Raw genomic sequence first — 27,857 nt, 5'->3', positions numbered from 1 at the left:
TAACACAAGTCCAGAACATGACACTCTCCCCACAATGAGCTGCCAAAAGATGGGGAAAAAATGGAATTCCTAATTGGGAATATGCAAAAAATCCTTGCTGTTAGGAACTAAATGCAGTTTATTCCACAGTCCTGTTAAAGGCTTTTGAACTGAAGTGCCAAATATACATTCCCCTCTACAGATACTTATACTATGGTATACTATGGTTTTGATATATAGACAATGAAATAACATACTTTACACATCATTACCATTTTTAATAAATGTAAAATAATTGATGTGCTCTGCTCCTGCCAAAAGTTTATTGAGCTTGGTACTCACAATATCAAACACTAACATGCCTTAAGGTCTGTTTATATTGTGAATGGGTATATATTTCCGATGACTTCATGTCAATTGGAAGTAAGCTGATAGTAAATTATTTTAATGCTCAGTAAAGAATGTCAGTTTGAAGTCAAAATATCCTTTACATGTCAATATATTTACATTCCTGGCACAACGCCCTTATTTCTTCAGTGTTGTTTTCCTGTTAACATGTTCTTTTTTTACAGCCAAAACAAATCTTTCTGTGGCAGGGGTACATTGGTTATGGGGAATCATTAACCTCTGTGTAAATCTCCAACTGTTACTTTCTTTCTCAGAAAACTGATCCAATTCATCATCTGTATAGTAATACTAAAGCTGTTCTGTTGCACTGTGGCTACTTTGTCTGGTTAAAACTACAACAGGATTAAACCAATTACTTTCAAACATGAAGGAAAATTCAAATAACTTCCCTGACAATGACATGAACCACATCCAAAACTGGACCAGAAGCAGCATTTCAACCAATTAGATTATCTCGATCAAGATTTAGACTTCTAATACAATCGCACAGAATGTCATCAACACCATCTAATATCCTCATGGATGCATGGATTCCAGAGGGAACAATGATGTGGCTTTTCCAGCACTGTAAAGGCTGAGTTAATTGCAAATTCTGGGAGAGATGTTGGCCTGGTGGTTTACGTTTGGACCGGCTGCTTAAACTTGGTGCCTTCCTGGCTGCTCATGTTATGTACAAGAGCCCTCCCATGAAATGGAGCAGGCCATGGGTAGCAAGGAGAGCTCAGGCTGAAAATTTTGAGGCTCTCCCTCCAGGTTCTCAGTCTTTTAAGTGTTGCTCCCTTTAAGCTACTTTTAGATGTCTATGATAATCAGAACCATTGCCAGTATGTGACCTTCCAAAAATAATTCACACTTTGTTCCTCTCTATTATTATGTATTACGTTGTACTGCTGCCACAAAGACATCAAATTTCACGACATATGCTGGTGATACGAAACCTGATTCTGATTCTGATTCTTAATTACCTCACACATGTCTGGATCAAATTCCATCTGCAACCACTTTTCAGCTGATCTATGTCCCTTTATAAACTTAGACAGCCATTTTTTGATATCCATGACTCTACCATATTCTGTTGTCATCAGCAAACTTACTGATCAGATGCCCTGCATTCCCATCCAATACATTATGTATAATAAACAACAAAGACCCCAGCACCAGTCTGTGTGGAACATCACTGGTTATTGACTTCAAGGCAGAAAAACAACCCTCAGCCCTCTTTCCTCCCTGCCTCTTATCATCAAGCCAATTTTTGTTTCGGTTTGTCAACATACCAAGCTAACTTAATTGACACAATTCCTATTTTTTAAGTTCCTAATTTTTCGCTGAAATCCTTTGTTCATGTGAGCAAATACTTCTCCTTTTCCATTTTATATATCTCAAAACTATAAATGATAATCAAAGTGCGAGTTAAAAGAAAAGAAAAAAAGGCTCTTTAATCAATGCTATCCTTATACATTAAAAACATTACATTTGCCATTTTTACAGCATCATTCACTTGTATTACTATCTCTCAGTGGCTGTCCATTATACATATCAGCTAATTTCCTTTCCATTCATTATAATGGGCAGATAATTTGATATTCTACATTTCATAGAACCGCTCAGAGTTAAATAAATGACACCCTAAGATCACTATAGATCTCATCTGGTTTCAAGCTCACCAGAATGTTAACATTTCAATGAATGGGTGATAGAACTGTCTTCATGGCTTGAAATGACTTTTTTTTAAACCAAAGGATAGTACAGAACAGTTTCCCCTCGACATTTAAAGTCTATAAAACCTAGTACTTAGATACAGGAATATAGAAGAAGCTGCTTTTAAACCCAGGGAAAATCATTCTAGTTCCAATTCCCTTTAATGGACATTTCCACAAGCTGTGATTTCATTCCTGGCTGTGAAACATCAAAGTCAATCACTTGAAAATTGATCATTACAAGTAAATGCTCATAGATCATTACAACCAAGGGTAAATGTACTTCTGCAAATGGGAAATGATTTTGTAAAATATGACTTGATCCATAAGGTGAACTGATCCCTGAAACCAATGATCATTTGAAGTGAAGTGCATGGTACTTAATTTTCACTGATACATGTTTTCAGCCTAACTTAATAGTCTCAATGTGACCCAAGAAATGATATAGGTCAAGTAAGGGAGTCGAGTACCAAGAATCAATGTCTCACCTCTCTTTCGCAGCTGACAGACTATAAAGGTTCCAGATATATCTTCTGCTTACTTACGATTAGGTCTTAGCAAATGGCATAACGTTCACAAAGGGAAGGTCCAGAAATATTGTGGAAGGACGCAATACACAAATCATAACTTTTAAATCTTTACTTCTCTTTTGAACTGCTTGTCTGCTTGGAGGGGTGGAAGGCATTCAATCATTCCTCAACAAACCTTTAAACCTCTTTGGCATGATTTTCTGAGAAAAGGCAACACCAGTACTTGCTCTGCAGTCCCAGTAAGAATGTGTTACTTTCATAACCTTCCTCTTGACTAGGGTTTTTTTTCTCTTCGGTCCCTTGCTTTCAGCTCCTTTTTTTTCTGGTAGAAGGCATTATTATCCTCTGTTGCTGAGTGTATTCACAGTCTGGGAGCTTGGCTGTCCTGACTTATACTCTCGATATTGTGTTGAGGTTGGTCTGGAGTTGCTGTTGTTTTTTCTTGTGTTGTGGGGCTTGGGGAGGACACTAAGCTTACGTCTTTAATTTAGGTGCTTTTTTTTGGCTAAATTCTCTTCCTTTGTAACATATTGTTATTGTATGCTTAATTTTGCACTGTTTTAATGTTCCTCATTGGGATTTAGGGTTTTTAATTTGTAAAATGTTTTGAAAAACTAATAAAAAAAATTTTTTTTTAAATGTGTTAAGTAGTAGAAATACCCAGTATTAAGTGTCCATAGGTGTCCTTTGGTCCATAGCTCATGGGAACATTTTCCACTAGTCCTCAGCTCTAACATTTTGCTGCCCAGGTAGTAAATCTACATGAGAGGCATTATTTATATGTGGCCTTGTTCTTCAGGTAGGATGGATCTCCATAATCTTAGTCTGGTTAAGTGTACCACCTGTTCACTGTTCTTATAATACCTGCCAACCAGTTCAGACCAAGGTAGAAACTGTTATCATCAAACCTTTGAGATCTTTGTTTCCTTCCCCAGAATTTCAGTGGCCAAGTGTCAGAGATACACTTCTACACTTCATGAAAATTTAAGGCCCATGGAATGTTGCTTCAGCACTGGCCTGGAGCTAAGTATTGGAAACAGTGGAAGAGGAAAAAAAAATTACAGCAGCTTTGCGATATGAAATGGAGACACAATTGTTTCCACCAAAGCATTACAAAGACACAATGGCAGAACATGAAGTACACATCATCCTGACAGAGGGGAATATTCTGTGTCTGTTTTAATCATGTTAATACCAAGATAATATGCCCCAGGACAGCTTTGAAGAAAACAAACCTTTTCTCTAATTGCTTCAGCTCAAGAATAACAATGGTACCTCCTTTGCAAAGTCACAACCTTACATTTCATTAGGATAGCAAACCTGAGGTGGCTGGCTAAGCAATCCACAGTCAATGAGGAGCCATTTATAGACACACAAAAATATGGGCTGAATGTTGAGCTGAAACAGGTTATGCATTCTCTTCTTCACAAAGCCAACTAAATCAATCTAGTGAAATAACTTAATTTCTCTACTCTATATTCCTCCAGGTTCTACTAAAATATGTATAACAGATTTTACAATCTACAACATGTTTACTTAGGACAGGAACAGGCCCTTCAGCCCAGAATTTTGTGCCAAACCAATTCAATTTGTAATCAAATAGCCAACTAAACTAAGGCCTTCTGTCTGCACAATGTCCATATCCTTCCATTTTCCTCACATTCATATGCCTATCAAAACATCTCTTAAAAATTTCTGATGTTTCTTCCTCTACCACCACCCCTGGCAGCGCATTTCAACCCCCAACCATTGCGTAAATAGAACCGCCCCTCTCATCTCAGTTGAAATTACCCCCTCTCACCTTAAAGATATGCCCTCTGATATTAGACATTTCAACCCTGGAAAAAGAAATGATCAGTCTACTCTATCTACGATCTCATAATGTGATAAACCTCTTATCAGATCTCCCCTCAGCCTCCACTGCTCCAGAGAAAACAACCCAAGTTTGTCCAACCTCTTGTTATAGAACGTGCCTTCCAATGTGGGCAGCATCCTGGTAAACCTCTTCTGCACCCCCTCCAAAGTCTCAACATCCTTGGGGTGACCAGAACTATATGTAATACTCCAGATGCCGCCTAACTAGAGCTTTATAAAGCTGCAAGATAACTTCCTGACTTCTGAACTCAGTCCCTCAACTAATAAAGGCAAGCATACCATAAGCCTTCTTAACCACCCTAGCAACCTGTGTAGCCACTTTCAGGGAACTATGAACTTGGACCCCAAGATCGTTCTGCTCATCAACACTGTTCAGCGTCTTGCCGTTAACAATGTGCTGTCTCTTTACATTTGACCTGCCAAAGTGAACATTTGGGCAGGTTAAACTCTATCTGCCAGTTCTCCACCAGTAATATCTGCAACTGATCTATATACCACTGCATTCTTTGCCAGTCTTCTATGCCATCCACACCACCACCAATCTTTGTATCATCGGCAAACTTAGCAACCCGCCCATCTACATTTACATCCAGGTCATTTATATACATCACAAATAGTTAATCCTCATGTGCTAGTTTTATCCGATTCTCAATTCTCAAACTTTAAGTAACTCACTTTTCTCTTCTTGAGGGTATCGGTACTGGTCATCTCTGCTTATCTAAATTTTGGTTTTGTTTTTCCTTTTCCTAACACAGCTAGCTATGTTACATCGTACTGTCTTTAGTACAGATAAACTGCTACTCCATAGCCACATTAATTTATCTGATCTCACCCCATCAGAAATATTCCCTGTGTTCTACATAACTCTCTCCCATGCCCTCTGATACCTAAATCAACTTTATTTTCTCTCTTTCCTTGTTCCAATGAATGGCTTCAGACATAAAATATTACTTGTTTCTGTTTCTACAGATGCTGCCTAACCCATTCAGTGTTCCAAGGGTTTCCTGTTTTATTTCACATTTCCAACATCCATTTTTTTAATGTGAATTTTCATTTATTTCCTCTTGGAATGGCTAAACAATAACATCACAGTCATGGATTGATCAAAGATGTTCCTCAAAACTAGTCAAAAAATTTAAGCTATAGGGAAAATTAGGAACTTAACATTAAATATCTTGTGTCTGCTAACAAAACATACATGACCCAAAACTAGCCTCAATTCCTTCTCATGCAACAATGGATGATAACTTTGGAAAAGGGACATGGGAAGGAATTTTAACCCTATCCCACCAAAGAAGTGACCTGAGGTTTGGGGATGGGGGAAGGGTGTAAGAGTATTAAAGCATTTTGCAAATGGCTTTAACTTGCCATTTTTCCACATGCCACCAATGAGCAGGGACGGCAAATGGAATACTCATTCCCAGGATTCCATGGGTGGGTTGATATTATAATGAGGCCACACAGGTTAAGATATAATCTCCTTTCGTTCTAACATAAGAAAACCTGGCAACTAGAAAAAGATGACAGTGACCGCCTAGCATAAATATATATACATTGTATAAATATATAATATATAAATATATCATACTACAAGCAGAATGCACAATCTACCTGGTGTCTCCAGCTCACCTGCTTCCACCAACCACCTGTCTGATCTGCATGACTGATCATCTACTTTGAATCTCCTGATGTCCTCTCCCTGTGTTCTCCATGCAACCTAAACCTGTACTTTACACTCCTCTGCTCACTCCGATGTCTCCATTATCTTTCTCACTGATGTCTCCCTGGTGACCTAGCCCAACAGCCCTCTGATGATCTTTAAATTCTGATAGGTCCATCATCCCATTCCTTCCTTCCACTCTCTTTTCCAGGTGCCCTATTTGTAGAAGCACAACTTAACCTGTCAAATATAAACATCCATTGGTGTTATTACTTTTCAGTGGAAAAGTAGAAAACATGATGTTTATTCTCATGCAGGAGCCAAAGTCAAAGCAGAGACAGTATCAGTGCTCAAGGAAACACTAATGAATGGGGAAGCTATTTCAAAATCTCAATCGGAATAACCAATACCAGATAAATAATGAACAAATTGATTAGTTTCATTCTCATCTTTCAGATGCAGAAATGCACTAATTGTGTTGATTCCGGACACACAGTCGGTGGCTGGGAAAAATGAAACATGATACTGCTTTCCAACCTTTTCATCATTTTCTACAGGAGATCTAAAATAAAACTGTTCTGCTTTTCGATTAATGATTCAGAACAGGGCACAGAAATGCAGCCAAGTGCAAACCAAGCTTGGCCTCACCTGGAGCAATTTAGAATGCAGTGTCCTTGACTTTGGAACCTTAAAAATTCATTACGCTACTATATTCCACATCAGAACATAGCTCCTATAGCATCAATAGATGCCACCACACTGACTGTGTTCAACAAAATGACAAATAGATCAGCAGTTACACGTCCACTGGAAAAATATTCACTCATGTAACAGACGTTCTGTGTTTAATGGTAACTCATTCCTTGTTCATTTTCTCATTCAACTGTTTGTGCTCTGGACAATTTACCTTCCCAAGAACCTCTCTATGTAGCAAGGTATTAGCCTTACACAAGAGCCAGAGGGCCAAGAGCTGCTGCTGATATACGTATCTCTATATTATCCACCGATCTGAATGCTGATCACAATGCTCTTTTTGCCTGCTCCTTGAAGTTCTATAACATGGTTTGATTGTATTGTAACTGGGTTGGAAGGACACTCATTGGGCAATAAACTAAAATTGTTATTGTTCATGTTTCTCATCACTCACTGTTTGTCTTTTGAAGTTCACCAGATTAGATATGTTTATTTAAGATAGATTTGTCTGAAGTTTCTAAAATCTGGTAGTTATTCATACACTGTTCTCATATAAAAAAACAAAATATATAATAATAAAGATCTGAGGTCTTCCTGGGATTGTTCTCCTCTCATAAGTTCATTCTGGTTTTGTGAGGACATTACCTTACTACCACATATTTTGTACTCCACCCAAACTCACCTCTTGGATCCATCACACCCGACACTTTCCTGGTTCATCCATTAAGCCAGATGTGCAAGCCAAGAGTGAACTGGACATGTGCAGTCAGCAACATCTCATGATCAAGTGTGTCAGAAAGTGTAACATCATCTGTAAGGGTTAAACTTAGATTTGGTACTTAGAAAACTGCAAATTCTATAAAATTAAAATAAAAATTCTCAGGTTTTTAATGTAGTGGATCTCATTATATAACCTCTCCACACTTCTAAGGTTCAGGCAACTGAATGCTGCCAATTCCCTTGGTCTCCTTCTCAGCCACTGCCAGCGTTTGCTTTTTGTCTAATGAATCTAGATTCTAGACTTAATTGTTTCTCCAGACCACAATAAATGCAATGATTGCAGCAATGATCTGTCGCACCAAGAGATGAACCTTCAAGAGGACCACAACATTGTCATTGGATTTAGAGGTTTGCATCATCAATGACCCGAAGAGCTCTGTTGGCTGGAGTCAGGGCTTTATGCTTTGGCTCTTGGTAGGGTCATCCATGCCAAACAGGTCAAAGGGTAGAAGCCAGACTAAGAGTGGTGCACCAGTCCTCCAGGTTCAGGGGTTCAGCTCAAGGCTAATGACCTTGACTGGTAAAACAAAATTGTTAAGGTAACAGCAAAGAAGAATCCTTCTACATCTGAGTGTGACGGTATTCCTGAATCTCCACCCAGGATTTGCATGACTGACAGTAGTGAAAAACGAGAGGAAGTTACTGACATGTGAAAGGAAGCCCTGAACACCGCCAGAGATGGAGTATCTTCATTGCTGCTCTAAATGCCAGCGGCGTAATGGGCAAAAGAGGAAAGAAAAAAACAAGAGATGTTCATGAAAACAACTGACTTCTTTCAGATAACCAACCATTTAAATTCTACAAATTGCTTCCCAGCCCCTGAAGATTTTTTGACCACTTCCATCAAATCTCAAATGGAATTTCACCAGAGTTAGATGGGATTGCCCCCATGTGGTGCTACTGGAATGAACAAATATCTGAATTGGCTTGGGTCTGATTAACACACAGTATACAGTCATCTGTCTTTCTGGATTTTAGTGGTTTATTTCTTTATGACTTCATTCAACACTGTGCACTTTTATTTATTCAATATTTGATTTGAAATAAGGTGCTGAGGATCTCTTTCCAGCATTGAACATGAAGTAATCTGTCACTTTTATTACAAAATTTATTGGAGTGTCATTTGGGTTTGAATAAGGTACTGTTCTATTCTGCAGTGTTTATAAAGTACTATCAAGGTCACCAATGAACAATTTAACACTTGAAGTTTCAACAAGACCTCTCTTCTCCTGAAGATGGAGACTCACTGTAGAATTTTCTGATTCTCCTCTGTGGTCTGGTATCACTCTTACCTACCTAATATTACACTTCGTTTCACGGCTGATTAGGAATGAAAACTTCTGCTGGCTCACTGTTGTGGACACTTTTAGCAATCTCACAGTAGTCTACACGGGACTCATTATCACAGCCAGGAATCAAACCCAGGACATTCTGAAACTGGCTGATTCAATGAAGAATTCATTGAACAATATCTGTTCATTATCTGGCACTTCGGTGGGCCAGATCTGGGTGGGGTATGGCAGGGATTCATTTTAGAGCAACACACACAAAATGCTGGAGGAATTCAGCAAGTCTGGCAGCATCTGTGGAGGGGAATAAACAGTCGACATTTTGGGCTGTGACCCTTTGTGCACAAAATGCTGGGGGATCTCTGTAAATCAGGAGGGGAATAAGCAGTCGACACTTCAGGACAAGACACTCCATTAGGACAGAGGGTCTTGGTCTGAAACTTAGACTGTTTACTTCCCTTTTTGGCTTTCTAAGCTCCACCAATAGTTTGTGTGTGATGCTCAAGATATCCAGCATTTATAGAATCCCTTGTATTTGAGATTCAGTTCAGAATTGTCTGCATTTATTACATAAACAACAAATGCCCCGTTGAATATAGAAGTCTCAGAACTGCCACCTGAATCTGTCAGTTTGCTTGACCATTGGATTTCCGATAGGTTTACCAGATATACCAGATCTGGTCCAATAAATCCATCTCTTTTCCTTCTGAAAGGATGACTTATAAGCTTCCTTTTCCTAAAGTCAATATCAGTTCATACTGTACAATCATCATCAAGCTAATGAATGTGGCTAAAAGAAATACTTTGACTGGAACAGGTATCATTATTTTTACTTGGGAGTTTCAGCATTAAAAAAACACTGATGTGAAAATATGGCCTGATAGATGAAGGAAGTAAGAGGAACAATATGTTTTAAATTGGATTTCCATGTGTTTCCAGGACATCACCAACAATGTAGAAGTAATGGATCCTCCAGTGGCTGGTAACCATGACATCACTGACTGTAATACCATCAAGCAATCAGTATGTGTGAGAACCAAGACAAAAATATATTATTTTAAGAAAGTAAAGTCTGCCTAAGGGAACCTAAAAGAAATTAACAGGAACATTCTACTGAAAGGTGCCTCGATTTTGGAAAAAAAATAGAACATTCTAAAAAATGTCAAATGGATGAGAATGAAGGGCTTCTGTAAAATGGTCAATTAAAAAAGGAATTTAAAAAAAATCGTCAAGTGTGAGGATGGTGAGAAAAGTAGGTTAAATGCATACAAATGAAGGATTTTAAAGGAATATTGTGTGTAAGTAAAGCACAGAACCCAAATGTAAACACACGAGATTCTGCAGATGCTGGAAAGTCAGAGTGACACACACGAAATGCAGGAGGAACTCAGCAAGTCAGGCAACATCTATGAAGATGAATAAATGGTCGAAGTTTAGGCCTAAGACCCTTCTTCAGGACTGAAAATGAAGGGGGTAGAAGCCAAAATAAGATAATGGGAGAAGGGAAAGGAGTACACATTGCGCGTGATAGGTGAAACCTGGTGAGGGGGAAGGTGGGTGGAGGAGAGGTTGAAGTGAGAAGCAGGGAGGTGCTAGGAGGGAAAAGCAAAGGACTGAAGGGTTCCTCATTTGCCCATCACCTCCCTCTGGTATACTTCCTTTTTCTCTTTCTCCCACGGTTAACTTTTCTCTTCCATCAGATTCCTTCTTCTTGAGCCCTTTACCTTTCCCACTTATCACCTCCTAGCTTCTCACTTCTTCCCCCCTCCCCCATGCATTTACCTTTCCCTCACCTGTCTTCACCTATCAGCTGCCAGCTTGTACACCTTCTCCTCCCCCACCTTCCTATTCTGGCTTCTACCCACTTCCTCTCCAGTCCCGATGAGTGGTCTTGGCCCAAAAGATCGACTGTCTATTCTCCTCCATAGATGCTGCCTGACCTGCTGAGTTCCTCCAGCATTTTGTGTGTATTGCATAGAACCCAAACAATAATATTATGACTATGAGGGAAGTTAAGAAGCTGATATACTGAAAGATAAAAACAGCAGAGAAGAGATGAATGGCTGAAGTTTTTAGTTAATATTTCCCTAAATTACTCTTTGGAGAGTAACCTCTCTTGCTTGTGTTACTCATAATATCCTGGAGAATATTAAATTCAGGCACTGAATAATATTGTGAAGAAATTATCAGCCAATGCTGAAGATCTACAAACATTTAAAAAGATTCTATTTTTGATTTGGCCAACAGCAATCCTGTATGCCTCACAGTATATTCTCAGTGTGAGGCTTGATCACCACTTATATTACAATAAATACCTAGCATAAAATGGAAAGCGCAAAACATGTCTTCAGAAGCACCCTTGATCATGTCTGAGAAATTCCACTCTGATGGGTCACAGAATTATGGAGTCCTCTGAACGTACAACACAGAAGCAGGCTCAGATCATCCAAGTCTACTTTTGAGCCACCTACATCCTTCCATGTCTTCCCTCTTCAACTGCCCGTCTAAATATCTTTTGAACATGATTGTGTTGGATTCCATCACCTCCCCTGGCAATGGGTGCAGCAGCTAATATCCCTGGCAGTAATTCCCAACTTGAAATAAGTTGACAATATTTAGGGTTGGGAAGAAATTAATTTGCTGCAAGGAGTAAGATAACAACTTCTGGAATATGCACTAGTACAGTCTAACACAAATGTCTAGAGGTCACTGTCAGTAATTTCCAAACAGTACAGGTTTGCAAGCTGATTAGTGTGAAATCTGCAGAAGTCAATGAACTGAGCTGTGTTTATCATTAACCCTGAAGTTTCTAACTAAACTGTAGTTTAAGAACACTCTAGAATCTAAATAAGGCTACATTGTTGAAGTATGAACTGTCATTCTCTTAAAATTCCATACCTTTATATAAAAGTCAAAAATTACTTTTTAAGTTATTTCTTCCAAAATTTATGATATCTCTTCCCTATTTTAATCTCATTTGTATGCTCCAGTCTCTATGGTATTCAAAATGTTTCAAACCTATCTTGAATATTTTACCTTTTGCCTTCCGGTTTGCCCTGTAAGATTTACCTGAATGTGATTGGCTAATCAGCCATTTTGCTGCCAGCACTGATGCCAGATGCCAGAAATTCCAGGGAACCAACACTGTGAAAGGTGAAATTAATGCTAAAGAGATTGATTTTCTTCAGTTCAAAAACATCAGCTGAATAGTAGGATGTTCCATTAAAGGAAGAGCAGAACTTGAAGGAGAAGAAAGGACTTAGAGTGTCTCCATGGTAGTCAGCTACGTCATAATGCTATTCTGTGAATGAAGTGCATTCAAATGTTTTACATGTTGTTTTATGGGAATGCAACCAACAAATTTGAACATTAAAAATAATGAGCATTGGACAATATGTATTTTTTAATTGCTGTTGGTTGTTGCCTAGCATACTGAGAGACCAACCATACACATCCTTGCAGAGTGCTATAGGAATTTCCATGACTACAAGTAAGAACATAAGGCTCCGTAGTTTAAGGTAATTTCCAAATGATGTCAGTCCTTTAGTACTGCACTAAAAGAGCAGTGGTTAAGGCTTCTTTCTGATAGAAAGAGACCCTATTTCCGAGCCATTTCTTAACTTCTGATAATCTTATAGACAGTACAAAAGAAAAATGGTAGGCTTGAAGGAGTGATAAATTTCCACTGGCTTTGACTGGGGTTTCTTATATGATTCCTGCTGCTTTTAAGATACATGGACTGTGAACATTGGTGACAGATGTTAAACCAAGGAAATAAAAATAAAGAGGATTAATTTCAGGCACAGGTTTGCAAAATAATTTAAATGTATATGCAAATATATGTTAAATGTCATTTATAACATGTAAAACTTTGTATAAATTCAGAAGTCAATGGAATTGAATTCATAAAGGTAATCTAAAAAAGGGATTTGCATCAACTATTTTGATGAAAGGCAATTAGCAAAGATAATAAAATAAATATGAAGTGAAAATGTTAATTCAATCATTAGAAAATGCAATGATCAGAAAGAACATGTCTCCACATTTGCATCATGTGACGTTTACACCATTAGATCACAAAAATATGCCTGCATTCATAAAACTACAAAGAGCATCAAAGCTGATTCCAGTGCAAAGCAATTTGGCTCTGAGCGAAGATGAAAGAAACTTGACCTTTACATTCCAGAACAAAGGCATGGGAACATTTCAATGAAATTTATAAATTGTTAAACAAAGGCAGAAAATGTTGGAAACATTCAGGAGGTCAAGCAACATCTGTCTTCACTAGGGAAGACACAAGCAATCTCCCAGATGTAATTGTGGCCAAAGGAACTAGGGTAAAGGATGAAATGAAGGAAATTTATATTAGGCAAGAAACAGTGTTGGATAGACTGTTGAGTCTGAAGGCTGATAAGTCCCCGTGACCTGATAGTCTGCATCCCAGGGTACTTAAAGAGGTGGCTCTAGAAATCATGGACGCATTGGTAATCATTTTCCAAAGTTCTATAGATTCAGGAACAGTTCCTGCTGATTGGAGGGTGGCTAATGTTGTCCCACTTTTCAAGAAGGGAGGGAGAGAGAAAGCAGGGAATTATAGACCAGTTAGCCTGACGTCAGTGGTGGGAAAGATGCTGGAGTCAATTATAAAAGAAGAAATTACAACACATTTGGATAGCAGTAGAAGGATCAGTCCGAGTTAGCATGGACTTATGAAGGGAAAATCATGCTTGACTAATCTTCTGGAGTTTTTTGAGGATGTAACTATGAAAATGGACAAGGGAGAGCCAGTGGGTGTAGTGTACCTGGACTTCCAGAAAGCTTTTGATAAAGTCCCACATAGGAGATTAGTGGGCAAAATTAGGGCACATGGTATTGGGGGCAGAGTACTGACATGGATTGAAAATTGGCTGGCTGACAGGAAACAAAGAGTAGTGATTAACGGGTCCCTTTCGGAATGGCAGGCTGTGACCAGTGGGGTACCGCAAGGTTCGGTGCTGGGACCGCATCTGTTTACAATATACATTAATGATTTAGATGAAGGGAATAAAAGTAACATTAGCAAATTTGCTGATGACACAAAGCTGGGTGGCAGTGTGAAATGTCAGGAGGGTGTTATGAGAATGCAGGGTGATTTGGACAGGTTGGGTGAGTGGGCAAATGTATGGCAGATGCAGTTTAATGTGGATAAGTGTGAGGTTATCCACTTTGGTGACAAGAACAGGAAGGCAAATTACTATCTAAATGGAGTCAAGTTAGGAAAAGGGGAAGTACAACGAGATCTAGGTGTTCTTGTACATCAGTCAATGAAAGCAAGCATGCAGGTACAGCAGGCAGTGAACAAAGCTAATGGCATGCTGGCCTTTATAACAAGAGGAATTGAGTATAGGAGTAAAGAGGTCCTTCTGCAGCTGTACAGGGCTCTGGTGAGACCCCACCTGGAGTATTGTGTGCAATTTTGGTCTCCAAATTTGAGGAAGGACATTCTTGCTATTGAGGGAGTGCAGCGTAGATTCACAAGGTTAATTCCCGGAATGGCGGGACTGTCATATGTTGAAAGATTGGAGCGACTGGGCTTGTATACACTGGAATTTAGAAGGATGAGAGGGGATCTGATTGAAACTTATAAGATTATTAAGGGATTGGACACACTGGAGGCAGGAAGCATGTTTCCGCTGATGTGCGAGTCCAGAACTAGAGGCCACAGTTTAAGAATAAGGTGTAGGCCAGTTAGAACAGAGATGCAGAAAAACTTTTTCACCCAGAGAGTGGTGAATATGTCGAATGCTCTGCCCCAGAAGGCAGTGGAGGCCAAGTCTCTGGATGCATTCAAGAGAGCGTTAGATAGAGCTCTTATAGATAGCGGGGTCAAGGGATATGGGGAGAGGGCAGGAATGGGGTACTGATTGTGTATGATCAGCCATGATCACAGTGAATGGCGGTGCTGGCTAGAAGGGCCAAATGGCCTACTCCTGCACCTACTGTCTATTGTCTATTGTCTATTGGTGGAAAGGAAAGCAGTCAACATTTCAGGTCAAAGACGAAGGACTGGCCCTGCTTATCTTTCTGCAGGTGCTGCCGGATGTGTTGAGTCTTTCTAGCATTTTCTGTTTTTTTATCTCAGATTTTGAGCAGCCTCCATTTACTTTACTTCTAGATGATAAAATCTGGAGTGGCAAAGCAAAACACATGAAAATCATACGAGGAAGCAAGCTGTCGTATCACCCAAGTGCAATAATCCCCAGGATATGTCTTAACCACCAGCAAAACCCCACTCTCTCACTTTACTCCACCCAATCACCACCACCATCCACTGTTCGCACCAAGCAGTCAAGCAACCCAAGTGTGAATAGGGCAGATCTTCCGCTGACTCCAGTTCACTGGTTGTCTCTCTTGGACCACAAAGTTTCTTCTAGCATGATTCTGGGTGCTAGCTTCTATTTGGAGGCTGCCTCCTGTGCATCAGACTGCCTCAGAGCAGCGTCAGACCATAAGTAACTGGCTGGCTGTACTCCCAGAATAGGTATGACAGCTCGTGAAGCCCTGTGCTAGGCTTACTGGCTATCAATCACGTTTGTAAAATGGAATATTTGTGAATGCCTTTGACATTGGCAAATAATTAAAAGGATGCAAGACCTTCTGTAATATGGAAATATTTTATAAATTTCAAACATACACATATATTTAAAACAATGAAATACTGATTGAGGTTTAAAAGAGAGTTTACTCTCCCTCCTGATAAATAGCTGTTCCCACATGTCAGTGTCAGGTTAAATGTGGCAGTGGGTTAGTGGGCAGTTACACCAGCTTGTGAGACTAGTCAGCTGAGTTCATGTGTTCCAGGACGATGAGTGCCCTAGAATCCTGTGCTTGTGTTCAGATAAGTGTGTTAGCACTTGCATTGCTGTCTGGCATTTTAATCAGAAGTTCTAGGCCATTATTTTGGGCACCATATCTAAGAAGTGATTTTCTGACATTGGAGAGAATCCGGAGGAGATTTATGAGAAGGATCCCAGGAATGAATGCTTACTGCAGGAGGAGCATTTGATAGCTCTGGGCCTCAACTCGCTAGAGTTTAGAGGAATGAGGGGAAATCTCTTTGAAGCCTACCAAATTTTGAAAGGCCTAGGTAGAATGGATGTGGAGAGCATGTTTCCAATATTGGGAGAACCTAAGACCAGAGGGCACAGCCTCAGAATAGAAGGTGGAATTACTTTAGCTGGAGGGTGGTGAATCTGCAGAGTTCATTACCACAGACGGCTGTGGAGGCCAAGTCATTTGGTACACTTAAAGCAGAGGTTGACAGATTCTTGATCTGTAAGGGCATCAAAGGTTATTGGACTTTATTCCCTGAAGCATAGAAGAATGAGGGGAGATTTGATAGAGGTGTATAAAATTATGATGGGTATAGATAGAATGGGTGCAAGCAGACTTTTTCCACTGAGCCTAGGGGAGAAAAAATACAGTGGTCATGGGTTAAGGGTGATGGGGGAAAAGTTTAAAGGGAACATTAGGGGGGCTTCTTCACACAGAGAGTGAAGGGAGTGTGGATTGAGCTGCCAGATGAAGTGGCATTAGAAAAAACTTGGACAGGTATACGGATGAGAGGGGTTTGGAGGGATATGGCCCAGGTGCAGGTCAGTGGGACTAGGCAGAAAAATGGTTTGGCACAGCCAAGAAGGGCAAAAGGCCTGTTTCTGTGCTGTAATGTTCTATGGTTCTATGGTTACTGGAAGCGGGCAAGAGAATGGGTTTAAGAGAGAAAAGAAATCAGCCATGATTGAATGACTGAATGACTCAGTGGGCCTATCTCTACTCCTATGTCTTTTTGCCTCATGCTCCTATTATTTCAAAGCAGGCAAGAAAGAATAAGAACTACAGGACAAAAACATAGTCAAAAATAATTTTGAATTATATCAGTAAAGAGTTCAAATATTTTTGTATTCTTTGAACATAAGGTAATAGAGGAGACACAATGGGCTTATTCAGAATGCATCCATATATAGTAAAGAGAAATAAGACTTCCAGAGGCTGAATGTGCATTAATATTTTCAGTGTTGTGTATCCATGGTCCAAATGAACCAAACATAGAAACCTGGAGGCACAAGGGAACCTGCAGCAAAACATAAGCTGTCGGAAGAACTTAGTGGGTTAAGCAACATCTGTGGAGGAAAATGGACAATCTGATGAAGACAGACAGACAGACAGACAGACATACTTTATTGATCCCGAGGGAAATTGGGTTTCGTTACAGTCACACCAGCCAAGAATAGTGTAGAAATATAGCAATATAAAACCATAAATAATAATAATAATAAGTAAATTATGACAAGTTGAAATAAGTCCAGGTCCAGCCTATTGGCTCAGGGTGTCTGACACTCTGAGGGAGGAGTTGTAAAGTTTGATGGCCACAGGTAGGAATGACTTCCTATGACGCTCAGTGTTGCATCTCGGTGGAATGACTCTCTGGCTGAATGTACTCCTGTGCCTAACCAGTACATTATGGAGTGGATGGGAGTCATTGTCCAAGATGGCATGCAACTTGGACAGCATCCTCTTTTCAGACACCACCGTCAGAGAGTCCAGTTCCACCCCCACAACATCACTGGCCTTACCAATGAGTTTGTTGATTCTGTTGGTGTCTGCTACCCTCAGCCTGCTGCCCCAGCACACAACAGCAAACATGATAGCACCGGCCACCACAGCCTCATAGAACATCCTCAGCATCGTCCGGCAGATGTTAAAGGACTTCAGTCTCCTCAGGAAATAGAGACGGCTCTGACCCTTCTTGTAGACAGCCTCAGTGTTCTTTGACCAGTCCAGTTTATTGTCAATTCATATCCCCAGGTATTTGTAATCCTCCACCATGTCCACACTGACCCCTTGGATGGAAACAGGGGTCTCTGGTGCCTTAGCCCTCCTCAGGTCCACCACCAGCTCCTTAGTCTTTTTCACATTAAGCTGCAGATGATTCTGCTCACACCATGTGACACCACCGTAGCCCTGTACTCCGCCTCATCTCCCTTGCTGATGCATCCAACTATGGCAGAGTCATCAGAAAATTTCTGATAGGGTATTGACTTGAAACTTTGACTGTCCATTTCCCTTCACGGATGCTGCCGGACCCACAAAGTTCCTCCAGTAGCTCCAATTTTGATTCAATTGCAGAAACTTACCTCATCCAATATCATTTTACCTTTAGGATCATTACATAAACAAAATGTTATTATAAGTTTGATCTTGCCTTAAGAAATATGACTGCGAATTTGTTAGGATCTAAGGGAACTTGGATCTGGAAAGGCATACAAGAATTAAAGTAAGACAAGGTCAGTCTCTGGTAAGGAGTAGATTAGTGTAATATTAGACCTTGTATTATAAAGTATTAGCAAACTAAGCTGCAAACTTGACAGTTCTATTACAAACAGCTATAAGCAATAAGGTTTGCAGAATTCCACTTCAATTTAACCAAATGCTACCTTTTCCATGTGTACCTTTTTGTGTTTATTTCAAAGATCAGAAAATGCCTGTGTTCCCATTCACCACCCAAATGCATGGACCATTGCATAGGTCTGCTGGAATGGAAAATTCCCCCTATTAGGTTCTCTTATTAAAATTTTTATGCCATTCTTTAAAGTGAGAAAACATCGCAAAAAAAAACAGACAGTATATTGTGAGTAATAGTGTCAGGAACAGTGTGAATATTTCAGCTGTCACTCGGCATTGTTTAATTAGAATCTATCTGCTATAAAATACTGATACGCAACCAATTTTGGAAAATCCACATTCCAACAAAAAAGTGCACTGTACCTCATTTGTGTCTCAGCGTGTGCATCGAATTAATAACAGCTTCCTGTTTGACTATTTCACAAGACTGAATTCCTTTGTGAGAGCTAGGTTTGTTGGAAAGCAATTCAACTTTTTCAATGACCTGTTCCATAATAAAAGAAATCTTGTTATATAACAAGTTATTGAAAAAGTCCATGCTCTATGTCATTTCTACTCTTGCAGCTGAGGAAGCTGGCACATTAGGAGATTACATAAGTGCATCTTAAGGTGGAAGACTCAGAGACAGGAAATAATCGAAAGCACTATTAATTTTATCAGAGGATCTTGTTAGGTTTGTCTCAGAAATATTTACTCCAATATTCCTTTAGAATTTATCTTTGGTTTTGCTTATATATGATTTAATTAATAAAAAAAACACTTATGGTGTTATTTTTGTGGTGAAGAAGTAGTTTATCTAAATTCAAGTACTTTCTTACTACGACCAAACTGATTTTAAGTTTATTTTTCTGGTTAAGTATAAACAAAAAAATAGGAAATTCTGAGATGGCTAAGTAGGCATATGGGAGAGAAAAACACACAGTTGATGTTTCAAGTCATGTACTTTTATCTGTCTGAAATATAAATTCTGTTTCTTTTCTACACTGTAGATAATGCCTTTGTCACATATTTATTCATCACTTCCTATTTTATTTCAAATTTTCATTATTTTTAGTATTTCACTTTTAGATAATCAATTTGGTAAAGCTTTATTTCAGATCAACTACCCTGTCTCCTAACTACTCATTATATAAACATAGGTATATTTTAAGTTAAACATTAAGCATTTTATTTTGTTGGCAGACACATGACGAATGGGTTCCTTTCTATAAACCTGTGAAAATATTGGAGTATTTATAATTTCCTGGCATGACATGGACAAAATTAGAAAGTGCTTAATTTGGTGGCTGGAGGAGATATTTTCTTTCTCCATAGGTGCTGTCTGATTGACTAAGCATTCTGTAGTATCATTCAAAAGAATGATAAAATAATAAATAAACTGAACAAGGTTAACTTCTTTTGATGTAAAAGAAAAATAACCTTATTTTTCATTACCTAATGCACAGTATTTCCTAAAATTATGTATTGAGGTCTGACGTCCAATAATGAGAATTATGCTCTGATTCTATTATTTTTCACCCAATGACGCATTGCTCTGATAATGAATTGTTCTTACTAAATCCTAGGGATCAATTCTAACCTAACCTTTCCAGAGTATGTTGGATAGGTGGATGAGTACAATTGCCCAAGTGAACATTTCTCAGCTGGTCTCCTATTAAATATTGAATATGGACAAAACCTTCTGAGATGCTTATGAACGACATCATTGGAATGTGCAGACTGTGAAAATCTCCCACCAGAATCTTGAGAGAAGGAGAATCACAGAAACATAGAGGAGAAAATTGGGCTGTTTGGCCAACCAAGTCCACAACAAACTCTCTGGTCATTGATACAAATACTATTTGCCTTCATTTGGACTGTATCATCCTATGCTTGCCTCAATGGTAGTTGGGAGAGCCACTGCCTCACAATGCAAGAGACCCAGGCTTGACCTTGGGTATTGTCAGTGTGGAATGTACGTATTATCCTTGGTCTTCCTCTCACCTCACAAAGATGTACAAATTTGTCAGTTAATTGGCCATTGTAATTTGCCCCTAGTGTGTAGGTGAGCTGTAGAATCTATACAGAATTGAAAATAATGTAGGGAGAATAAAAATGGGACTCATGTAGTTTGAGCATAAATGAAAACGTGTGGCCGATGGTTGATGTGGGTTCAATGGGTTGAAAGGCATATTTCCGTGCTGTTTCTCTGCATGACTCCATGACTCTGTTTAAATGTCTCTTAAGCATAGTAATTTTATCAGATTTCACTGCTTCCACTGGCAGTGTGTTTCAATAGACAATAGACAATAGGTGCAGAAGTAGACCATTCGGCCCCTCGAGTCTGCACTGTCATTCTGAGATCATGGCTGATCATTCACTATCAATACCCAGTCCCTGCCTTGTCCCCATATCCCTTGATTCCCCTATCCATCAGATATCTATCCAGCTCCTTCTTGAAAGCATCCAGAGAATTGGCCTCCACCGTCTTCCGAGGCAGTGCATTCCACACCTCCACAACTCTCTGGGAGAAGAAGCTCTTCCTCAACTCTGTTTTAAATAACTGACCTCTTATTCTCAATCCATGTCCTCTGGTACTGGACTCTCCCAACATCTGGAACTTATTTCCTGCCTCAATCCTATCAAATCCTTTAATTATCTTAAACATTTCAATCAGATCCCCTCTCAATCTCCTCAATTCCAGCGTGTACAAGCCCAATCTCTCCAATCTCTCTGCGTAAGACAGCCCTGCCATCCCAGGAATCAACCTAGTGAATCTACGCTGCACTTCCTCAATTGCCAGAATGTCCTTCCTTAAACCTGGAGACCAAAACTGTACACAATATTCCAGGTGTGGTCTCACCAGGGCCCTGTACAAATGCAAAAGAACATCCTTGCTCTTGTATTCAATTCCCCTTGTAACAAAGGCCAACATTCCATTTGCCCTCTTCACTGCCTGTTGCACTTGCTCATTCACCTTCATTGACTGGTGAACTAGGACTCCTAGGTCTCTTTGCATTTCTCCCTTACCTAACTCGACACCGTTCAGACAATACTCTACCCTCTTGTTCCTGCTTCCAAAGTGGATAACTTCACATTTATTCACATTGAATGACATCTGCCAAGTATCTGCCCACTCACCCAGCCTATCCAAGTCTCCCTGTATTCTCCTAACGTCCTCTTCGCATGTCACACTGCCACCCAGTTTAGTATCGTCAGCAAACTTGCTGATATAGTTTTCAATGCCCTCATCTAAATCATTGACATAAATCGTAAAGATATCAACCCTTTAAAGCGTCTTCCCCTTACCTCAAACCTATGCCCTCTTGTTTCTGATACACTTAACACAGGAAATAAAATTGACATTCTACTCAATCAATGTTCTCATAATCCTCTATATTTTTATCAGGTCACCCCTCAGCCTTGACGACTCCAGGGAATCATGAACACGAAATGCATTAGTTATTTTACAATATTTGTCTTTTGCAGCAGAAAGAATGGGAGATCCCCCATAAAATGGGGGGGGGGGTGCAGAGAGTTTCTCCATTTAGCTCCTTTAAGCTATATTATTTTCTGTGTGTAACCTACAGAATGGATGAATACAAGGATTAAATTAGGGTCACCTAATGAAATGATATGGTTATCTTGCTGCCGATGGAGAATGAAATTGTTGGCACAAATTTATATCACAGGCACACTACAAGTTCAAATTCAGACCTCTGATAAATATTATCAAAGCAAACCCTTGCAAGTTTCCCTCTTGAAAAGATCAATATTATTGAACCCACTACTGCAAACTTGAGGAATTGTTTTGGGAATATAGAGAAATATTTCAGAGTTTTATCTTACCTATGATTCAAGTGGTTGGGTTGAGCAATGTTTTGATCATTTCAACTAAACTCTGAATGTAAGAATCAGAAAACTAAGAAACTCAAAACAGAACTGCACGTATCTCCTAAAAATGTCTGCAATATGTCAAAATACAATCTACAGGAAATATTTTACAATTACAATGTATGAAGGGGCAGCTTGACTTGAATATAATTTGTATTTTTCATTTCTCTAAAGTACAGGATAAGCAGGGTTTTATGCAGGGCAGTAGCAGGTAGTTATTGAAATGAGATTGCAAAGACACAAAGAAAAGATGCTGAAATCAATTCTGGAGGGCAATCAGATGCACCGACATATAGAATAAACAAGGATATTTGCAATAGTGGACACAAACCATTTAGGAGCTTGACGCTCAGATGTGAGTGAAATATGGTGTCTCAGTGTGCAGGTAGGAGAAGAGATGAAAAGCTTTTGGACAGGATTTCAAATTCTGGTTTTGGTTTTACTAGTCTTTATCTGCTGGAAATTCCAGGTATTGATGCCCTAATGTCTGACTGATATTCCTGCAACTCAAAGCTGTTCAAGGAAGTAGAAAAGGAATAAGTCTATTGACTCAATATGGGACAAAAGGTAATCAAACAGGCAATAAGAATTTCAGGCAAAATTTCCTTGCCATTACAAATAACTCAAGTGTCATAAGCTGGTAAGAATATGTGTCTTTGCTTTGTAAAACTTCTTAAAATATCTTTCTCCATTATCCATTTAGAAATACTCGACAGTTTTAAATTGGACAAAAAGGACAGATTTGGTATTTTCATTTGTTCCCCTGGAGAACATGAGAACTTGTGCCTGGATTCTATGCACAGTAGTGGACTAATTTGTGAATGAGGAAATGGATCAGCTCCAGATGTGATTGTGTGGTTGGAGGACAGTTCAAGATGCTTAAGACACAACTGTGAGGAATCACATTCATGTCATTCAAAGTGGCAAAAACACAGGAAAATAATACCATCATTTTTCTCTAAAATTATCCACATAATTTATACCTTCCAAGTCAATGAACTGTCAAGACAAATTGTAGGAATGGAGTAACATACAGGCCAGTCTAGAGTCAGCTGGCATGCAGGTATGTGTATAATCATTATGGCAGGGTGTGAATATGGAAATATGAGGTTGGTTATCCAATTCTTACTTAAATATCTGTGTGTGTTTTCTATTCCCGTTCAACAAAAAGAAAAAAAATCAGGCAGACAAGTAAATAAGGAAAAAACACTTCCACACAATTTGCTTTAGAGGAAGGACACTTATGTATCAAACATTAGAGAGAGAATCACTGAATTGAGGTCACAAGCATTCGTGGTTCACCTTTGTAGTTCATAGTTTATACCCATCTAGTCCTTCAGTTTAGCATAGCTTCATATCTTTCACTCCATCTGTTAGTAATACATGCAATAAGTTTCACTGACCTTCAGCTACCCACACCCCTTTCTGGCAAATATTAATTCAAAACAAATGGCCTTGATAAAGATGTAAGACACTAGCTGATCTTTTGAACGGCTTGAGATTTACATCCCCAATAATAGAATGTCATTTGTCTACCTTTTAAAAAAAATCAATCCACTTTATCAAAGAATCATTTTGCAACACAAGGAAGCATTCAGATATAGCACCATATCTCATCTCCATATAACTCCAAATAATGACATTTTGATAACCCTATCTACTCATAGATCTGTGTCATAAATGAGTATAAATTTATTCCTTTATATTGATATTTTTGGAGGAAAGCTATAAAATGAGAACTTTGAATTCCTCTTCAGTTTTGCAATATTCAAAGAAATGAAAATTCACACCAATTTGACCAGTTAGTGCAGGTACTGTAAATATGCACTGTGCATAACAAGTTCAGTTAATGGCTAGATCTAGGATCATCCAATGATTTAACGATTGCTAAAAAGCAATAGAGGATGATAACATAATTATAATGTACTTAACTATTTAAAAAATCAATTAAAACATTTCAACCATAAAACCTAATTTATGAAGGGCCCCGGCCTGAAACATTGACTGTTTATTCCCCTCCATAGATGCTGCCTGACTTGCTGAGTTCCTCCAGCATTTTATGCATGCAGCTCAACATTTTCAGCATCTGCAGCTTCTCTTGTGTTAATAGAATTGTAACTTGACTTTATTCTGCCCTTTCTTTGCAGTCGTCTCACAGAAGTGCATAGACTGTTGAATCCTGCATTATTTTCAGCTTGGTGCAGATGCCAAATTGCCCTGCTCAAGTGCAAAGGAATTTTAGAAAGAAAATCACCAGTGAAGCAGAACTTCTAGAAAGACCCAGGAAAATCTGAGAAATTGAGACTGGACAGAGCACTTGCTAATTGAAAGCAGTTTTGATCATGGTAATAATCTTCCCAATTCACCTGTGATTTTAGAAGTAATGTAATCTTGCAGATGGGAACTGCTATCTCAGTAACAAATGGATATTGTATAGCCTGATGAAAGTGAGAAAGGCAAAAATCAATGGGTTTACTTAAAAAAAGTACAACCTTGCTATATATTTTGAATATGCACAGACTTTAAAAATAAAGGAAAATAATGTTCTTGTTCCATGTAATGACCTTGATACCTCAGATGAGATTATTCCTGAAAATCTTCCATGGTAACAACAGCAGGAACCATACTGAGATATAAACTGAATTATAATGATCATAGTAAGAAACAGTAACACTGCCAGAGGATGTTAGACTTAATTCAATTATATTCTTTCATTTTTGACGATTCAATTACGTGCCTTACATTCTTTGTAGCAATTCCGTGTTTACAATACATTTAAAATATGTTATTACACCAACCATTTTAATGAGACATTTGAACAAGACTACTCGTGGTTGACTGCTATGCCAAATGAAGATTTACATTAAAACTGGATCCTATGATTGCAATTTAATCAACAACTTTATAAAAATAATGCATGTAATTCTGCCACCACTAATTTGAGAATCATAATGTAAGAACACTGTGTAAAACACTGAGCATTCATCCCCTGCCAGCTTAACCTAATTTCTTTCACCAGCATTTAAAATTAAAAAGGTCATTTTTTTAACCCCGAGTAACACTTCCCATATTTATTCAACAGAGTTCTGCAGCATCTCAAACAACATTGGATCAGGTTTGATGAATCCATTTTGATGTGGCGTTAGAACTTCTGTTCCATGCTCCACCTTATTTACAGCTGATTGTCGAAATGACCGACTACAAGCAATAAATAATTGCATGGGTCAAGCAGGTGATGCTTCATTGCAAAGATCATATAAAGGTAGACGTTTGTGGCACAGGTCAGACTCAGCTGGCCAGCACGACACAGGAATAATGAGAAACTCCTTTTATATTGTTCTGAAATGAGCAGCATCTGGTGATTAATCTATTACTGAGGCACACTTGTCACACCTGGGTTTGGATGACTTTTCCAGAAAGGTCAGCTTGGTGTCACTACAACCGATATAGGAAAATTACAGACACAGAGATCACAACTGCTCTATGCAGCAAGGCTGCTGTGCCACTTTTAAAACATATTATTATTTTCAGTACAATGTAATAAAAAACCAGAAACAAATACAATGATAGCAGATGATTGACTGTGACAGAGGGCAGATTGTCAGCGGGAAGAAAGAAGTGTAGTATGGTGTTTTTGTGAACCACCTGAGCACCCAAACTATATCTCAGTTGATATTTCTGCTGTTCCCAGCCTGGTATCTTTAATGCTAAGGTAATTCTTTAAAAACTAGTGAGCTTTTTTTCCTTGATAGGTAATCAGATAATAGGCAATTATTGAAAGAGCTGACATTAGTATTTATAATCCTTATATGACAACTGAGCAACTTGAGAAAACAATGGAATATCATTTCTGTGCAGAGATTAATGAAGTGCTTGAAGCAATTCCCTTTAGTCATGACAATACCTTCTAATTAATGCAACCAAATCAGAGACATTTACAGGAATCAGATTGCTGACTGCTGCAAATGCAAACTGTACAAAGCAAACTGGAGGTCCTTTTACACCTCATCAGAGTTTGAGCCAATTTGCTTTTGAAGCTATCACTGCCAGCCCTTTCCACTTATATTGCATTTTGTCCTATGGTCCTTGATTTCAAGTTGGTAGTTCATAGAGTCATATAGCATAGCAAATAGGCCCCCACCCCCACCCTCCATGCATGCCAACTACAAAGTACACATTGACCCCAATCCTACAGAATCCCATTTTATTCTTTAAACATTTATGCCTTCTCTCCTCCCACCCCAAAGATTCTACCGTTCATCCACACTCAGGACTATTTTCAGTGGCCAACTAACTCACCAAAGTCTTTGGGATGTGGGGAAAATAATAAAGCACTGAGGGAAACTCACATAATCACGTGGCAAGTATGCAAGTCCTGCAAAGATAGCATTGGAATTTAGGATCGAGATTGAGATGCTGGAGCAAAGAGATAGAGTATATAGATTGCCTATGCCACCCTGTCCTTGGTATTTGTTGGATTCATCCAACTACAATGAGAATTGAGAATGACTGATACGTTTGCAGCCATGGTTCCCACGAAAAGCTTTAGTATTCTTTCCAAAAACTATTTTAGAAAACTCCTCTCATCCCCCGCCATCCACCATTATGTCGAACAACTATTAATGAGACTTCTTTGACTCGTCCAGGAAAATGTCAGGATTTGCTGAAAATTCAGTCCAATGATTAATTTGAAACATAGAACGGGTATTGTAGGTGCTATTCTTCCACTCCTGTGTTATTGAATGATGAAGAAGGATGGATGCGGGCAAATTTTGAATCATTCAATGTCTTCTTTCAAGCAAGAATTTGAATTTTTATTGAATATGATGATGATAAATATTCTGCTGACATTTATAGAAATTCAAATATTGACATCTACTACTTGGTCAGATTCTTAATTTATTCCTCTTGATGTATTGCTCAAGGAGTATAACCAATTCTAAACAGATTGGCAATGAAGCGTAAGCTTCCTGTTGCTCACTTCTCAAAACCTATGATGAATTAACAAGGCAAATAAGATTGTTTATTGTTATCTATATTCTTTTTCAGCCTTTGCCCATCTTCCTGACATAATATGTGGAATAATGCATCACTGGAGGAAACTACTTAGCTTATTTAAGTTTATTTGAGCAGCATATTCTAAATATTCGGGATGTTCACTATTTAACTGCAGATGATGTATTGGTAAAATATTCAAATAGTACATCAAATGTATCTCTAGGACAGAAAATATATATAAATAGATGAGCTGTAAATTCTCCCCTGTATGTTGAGGAGGTGCTGCAGGGGAAATGTGTTCAAAGCATTATGAACTGAAATAACACGTACATACTTAGGACCTTTCTTCTGTGATCTCCAATGACTGTTGGAAATGGACATCACAGAGAGCTGGCAACAGACTGGCAAGAAAAATGATCAGTGGGGAACACTGGACAGATTGGACTGGATAATGGACCGCATAAATGACTGCATAAAGGAGAGTGGGTTAAGTTTTAATGAGTGGGTGGGGAGATTTGGTGAGAAGATCATGGATGAGGGATTGTGGAGGTGGGATGTTGATCAGAAAAAAGAGGCAGATATTGCAGTCAGTAGTTTGAGAGTAGAGCAGTAATATCCAGGTATATTTAGACAG

The sequence above is a fragment of the Hypanus sabinus genome, chromosome X2, assembly GCF_030144855.1.
Source record: "Hypanus sabinus isolate sHypSab1 chromosome X2, sHypSab1.hap1, whole genome shotgun sequence".
NCBI lineage: Eukaryota > Metazoa > Chordata > Chondrichthyes > Myliobatiformes > Dasyatidae > Hypanus > Hypanus sabinus.
This window is presented reverse-complemented; position numbering follows the sequence as displayed.